At 44.1% G+C, this 5396-nt stretch overlaps 1 protein-coding gene across 1 annotated transcript in view; it reads right to left on the reverse strand.

Annotated features, from left to right (window-relative positions):
* Positions 1-5396, reverse strand: part of LCT (lactase) — a 64174-nt gene that overhangs the window by 51576 nt on the left and 7202 nt on the right. The window lies entirely within an intron of this gene.

The raw sequence follows: 5396 nt of genomic DNA on the forward strand, positions 1-5396 counted from the left end.
TCCTTCCTATTAGATTTTCACTGACTTTAAAAAGTATTTCTGAAGAAATCACTCACATGATTTTACTCCAACTGAAAGATTTTAGAAAACAAGGTGGCTTTAAAAAATTTCCTTTTAGGGACCAGCAGTTAGCGTAATGGCAATGTCGCTGGACTCCCATGTAGTCAACCATGGTTTGAGTCCCGGCCCCAGTGACTTAAACTCACGCTGGGTGCATGTGCGTGTGTGCCCAAGATCCCGAGAGAATGGAGGAGAAGGGATTGCGGCGTGGTCATCCCCCCGGGGGGTGATTTCTCGCTTTCTCTCTCTCTGTCTCTGTTTTTCTGGCAAGCGCACACGCCATATAGCAAAAACCTCTCCAAAAAAAAGTTTCTTTTAGGAGATGTTTTGTATAGCTCAGGACTATGAAATGAAAAGCTCTAGGGGAAGTCTTTCAGAATAAAAACAGTCACTCTGCCCTGACACCTGTGAGATGAAAGGAGGCTTGGAGATAACTCTTACCTGAGTTCTTTTTAAAGGCATGGCACCCTGAGAGACCCCGTCACTTGGTCCCTATTCGCCATATATCCATCGATGGAGCCCATGCAGTGCGTGGAGGGAAAGCAAAGGGAACACACACACGTGCAGTTTGTACCCATTCGCTTTGAGGTGGCATAACAACGGTCCTCAAACTGTTTCATGGGCCAGAACCACCTGCCACAATTGTTAAAAACAAAACAAAACAAAACAAAACAAAAAAAACGCCCAGTTTGGGGCTCACAGGTGGCATGGTGGTTGAGACACTGGACTGCCATGTGGATAACTGTGGTTTTGGATGACTGTGGTTTGAATCCTGGACCCAGTGACTTGCTATCTCACTTTCCCTCTTTCTCTCTGTGTTCTCTCTCTGGTCAAATTGAAATAATAATGAATAAAATTAAATAAATAATTCTTTTTCTAAAAAAAAAAGTCCAGTTCCAGTGCCACTTGATGGCATGGTACTTAAGGTCACAGGATCCCACAGGATAACTGCATCACTCAAGAAAATCCACACCACATTAGTATGAGCAGAATGGAGGAGACGGGATTGTGGTATGGATATGTCCCCTGGGTGGTGCTTTCTTATTTTCTTTCTCTCTTTGGTGAGACCATGTTTGTGCTCTATAGAAAAAGTTAAAAAAAAAAAAAAGAAAAGAAAAAACCCAGCTTCAGGAGCCGGCCTTGTAGGATAACAGTTAAACACTGTTCAGAGGAGGCTGGATCCCACATGTCAGAACAGGGTTCCAGTCCTGGCTAGGCAACTTGAAAAACACAGCAGTCATGGCCCAGGATCCTGATGAGATAGAGAACTGGAAGAAAAAAGGTTGCTGTGTGACCAGGCCCTGTTGGGGACTGCTTCCTCTCTTCATCTACCTTTCTTGTGCAAATCTGTGAAAACATGCCGAGTTCGGGGCCAGCAGATGACATAGTAGTTACGTTGCTGGAATCCCACATGGCTGACCAGGGTTGGAGTCCTGGACTCCATGGTGTGAAATTCATGCTGGGTGCATGTGCATACATGCCCAAAATCTCAGGAGGAGAATGTAGGGGAAGGAGCTGTGGCATGGCCATTCCTCCTTGGGGGTAACTTCTCATTTTCCCTCTCTCTGTCTTCTTTCTCTCCATCTAGCAAGCACATGCACCCAATGAAAAAAACTCTAAAAACAACAACAAAAGTACTGGTTCCAGGCCCTGGCTTCAGAGATTTAGTCAGCAGAATTGGTGGGCCAGGAATGAATATTTGAACGTGCTTCCAGGTGATTCTGATACAGTGCCCCTCATAGCTCAGTTTGAGAAACTATGGTGGAGTTGAGGTTCCTCATCATTTTGTATTGCTGACTCTCTGACGCACATAGACCTACATCCCACATCAGATTATATGTTCCTTAAGGAGCAAAATGTAAGCATTTCTTTTTTTTTTAATAATTATTTTTTAAATTGTTATTTATTCATTCATTTATTTTAATTTGACCAGACACACACACACACACACACACACACAGAGAGAGAGAGAGAGAGAGAAAGAGAGAAAGAAACACGAGAGAGAGAGAGAGAAAGTGAGAAATCAAGTCACCAGGTCCGGGACTCGAACCATGGTTGACCATGTGGGAGAATCCAGCACCTTAACCACCACGCCACCTGCTGGTCCCAAAATTTCCTTAATCTCTATGATTATCAAGCTCAGAACTGTGATTTAGAAATACTAGATAAAAATGGAATAAAATCAGAGTTTGAGACTTAAAGAACTGCAACGGACTTTTCTCTTTTCTTCAAATTCTCTACAGGTGGAGGATGTCCCCAGCTGATGAAACCATCATTAACGCCCATTACCAACTATGACAGTGCTCCTTCTGATAAGCATAATGGGACTTTGAAATGCTCTGTGTAGGCAATACCATTCCAAGTCATTTAGTCCTCGATCTGATAAGATAATGGTGTTTTCTAGTCATTCACTGATTATGCCTGATGGCTCCATTTCACCTCCCACAGGTTCCCATGCTTCACTCCCCTACCCCTGACCGTCATGGCAGCATGCATAGTTATGTTCTCACCTGTTTCACATTTGAAAATTGCAATTTAGAGACGAGCTGTTTGCGTAATGGCTGTGTCCCTGGACTTCCATGTAGATGACTGCAGTTCGCGTCCCGGACCTGGTGGCTTAAATTCACACTGGGTGCATGTGCATACATGCCCAAAGTCCCGAGAGGAGAATGGAGGAGAAGGGATTGCAGCGTAGCCATCCCCCCGGGGGGTGATTTCTCGCTTTCCATCTCTCTGTCTCTCTCTGTCTTTCTGGTGAGCGCATGTGCTCTATAGGAAAAACCTCCCCAATAAAAACCAAAAAACCAAATTGCAATTTAGTGGCATCATGGATCAGTGAAATGAAATAGAAGCACAGTCCATCCCTAAGCACAATATACCCGTAAGTCATTTCTACTTGACTTTATACTTTGTTTTTAATTAGAGGAAACAAACATACTCGAAGTGAGAAATCACCCCTCAGGAAGGATGAGCACGCTCCAATCCCTTATCCTCCATTCTCCTCTCAGGTTTGGGGCACGCATGCACATGCGTCCAGCATGAGTTTTGAGCTGCTGGGTTTGGGACTCGAACTGTGGTCAACTACATAGGAATTTAGCGACGTACCATTATGCCATCTGCTGGTTTCTGGGGTAGAGGTTATTAGCATTACCCTCGAGTGTGTCCCAGTGTTGTGCAGAGGGAGTGCGTCCCAGTGTGCTGTGTGCAGTTCTACTCTTTCCATCCAAGGGATGCTCACACTTCACTCTTCTCCTGTCCCTCCAATGCTCAGCCAAGAATCACCTCTTCTTTTGTACCCTCCCCAGCTTCAGCACATCGAATGTTTCAACAGGTGGTTTGTAATAGCACACATAGACAGATGAGAAAACATTTTTGGTTCTTGTTAGAAATTGGGATAAGGGGTACCAGCAGATGGCGTAATGGTTATGTTGCTGGACTCCCACATAGTCGACTGCAGTTCGAGTCCCGGATCTGACGGTTTAAAACTCACACCAGGTGTGTGTGCATGTATACCCAAGATCCAGGGAGAAGAATGGAGGAGAAGGGATTGTGTTATGGCCTTCCCACCTGAGGGGCAATTTCTCACTTTCTCTCTTTGTCTCTGTCTCATGTGCCCTCAAACAAAAATCTCTCTCTCTCTAAATCTCTCTAAAGAGAGAGAGAGAGAGAGGAGAGAGAGAGAGAGAGAGAATAGGGCTAGCATGTGGCATGGAGGTTAAAGTTAAGGATCCCACAGAGCTGACTCCATGGTCCCAGTCCCAGACCCGGCAGCTTGAAAAATCACACAGGGCATGTGTGTGAGAGTGTCCAAAACTCCAAGAGGAAAATGGAGAAGGGATTGCTATGTGACCATCCTCCCTTGGGGGGAGATTTCACACCCCTCTTCCAGGTCTCTGTCTCTCTCTGGCAAGTGCATACATTATATAGCAAAAACTTTAAAAAATAGCAGAATATAGGGCTAGCCCCATATTGCAGTGGTGAAGCAGTGGCCAGATTCCACATAGCAAACCACAGTTCAAATTCTGCCCCCGGCAGCTTGAAAAACATGCTGAGTGCAAGCGTGTATGTGCCCAAGGTACTGAAGGGATGGAGAAATGGAGGAGAAAAGCTTACGGCATGACTAACCCTCTTACGGATTCTCTCTCTGGTGAGCACATGTGCCCTCTGGCAATTAAAAAAAAAGCAGAATATGGGGAACCAGCAGTAATGGCTATGTCACTGGACTCCCACGTAGTCGACCGCGGTTCGCGTCCCGGACCCGGTGGCTTAGAACTCAAGCTGGGCGTGTGTGTGTGCGTGCTCAAGATCCCGAGAGGAGAATGGAGGAGAAGGGATTGCAGTGTGACCATCCCCCCTGGGGATAAAAATAAGAAAACATATATTTCAAAATTGGTTCTCAAAATTAGTGTAGTTAGCATTCACTTGGGAATTTACTAAAATCACAAATGTCCAGATTCTGCCTAGACTGAGTGAATCAGAACCTCAAAGTTACCTATGAAGCAAGAATATGAAAAATTACAGTGAATTCTCACTACCTGTCAGCATATCATCATTTTATCTTGTATTTGTCTGTCTCCCCTGATGGAATGTAAGCTCCAACTAGGATGTGTAAGTTACTCTTCATAAGAAAAGGGGAGGTTTGTCTGGAATCATAAAAGACCTCGTATTGCAAAAGCAATCCTGCGCAAGAAGAATGGAGTCGAGGCATATCACTCCATGATCCCAAGATATACTATAAAGCTGTGGATTATCAAAACAGCATGGTATTGGCATAAAAACAGATATGTGGACCAATGGAATAGAATAGAGATCCCAGAAATAACCCCCAAAGCTTGCAGCCAACTGATTTTTGACAAAGGATATCAGTCAATCCATTGGGAAAAGGAAAACCTCTTTAGTAAATGGTGCTGGAAAAACTGGGTATCCACCTGCAGAAAGATGAAACTGAACCCCCATCTTTCACCATTAGCAACAATCAACTCAAAATGGATCAAAGATCTAAACCTAAGACCTCAAACAATAAAACTACTGGTGGAAAATGCTGGGAAAACTCTGGGAGACATTGGAGTAGGCAAAGACTTCTTAAAATAAGACTCCCAAAGCACAGGCAATAATCCCTAAAATAGACAAGTGGGACTATATTAGACTAAGAAGTTTCTGCACAGCAAAGGACACAGTAACAAGTGTGAACCGACAACCCTCAGAATGGGAAAATATTTTTGTTAAATATGCTTCAGACAAGGGACTGATAACCAGAATACATAGGGAACTCAAGTGCCTTATGCGAAAAAAAAAATGATTAACCCAATTAAAAGATGGAAATGAGCTGAACAAAA

This window comes from Tupaia chinensis, unplaced genomic scaffold, assembly GCF_000334495.1.
Source record: "Tupaia chinensis unplaced genomic scaffold, TupChi_1.0 Scaffold147433_1, whole genome shotgun sequence".
NCBI lineage: Eukaryota > Metazoa > Chordata > Mammalia > Scandentia > Tupaiidae > Tupaia > Tupaia belangeri.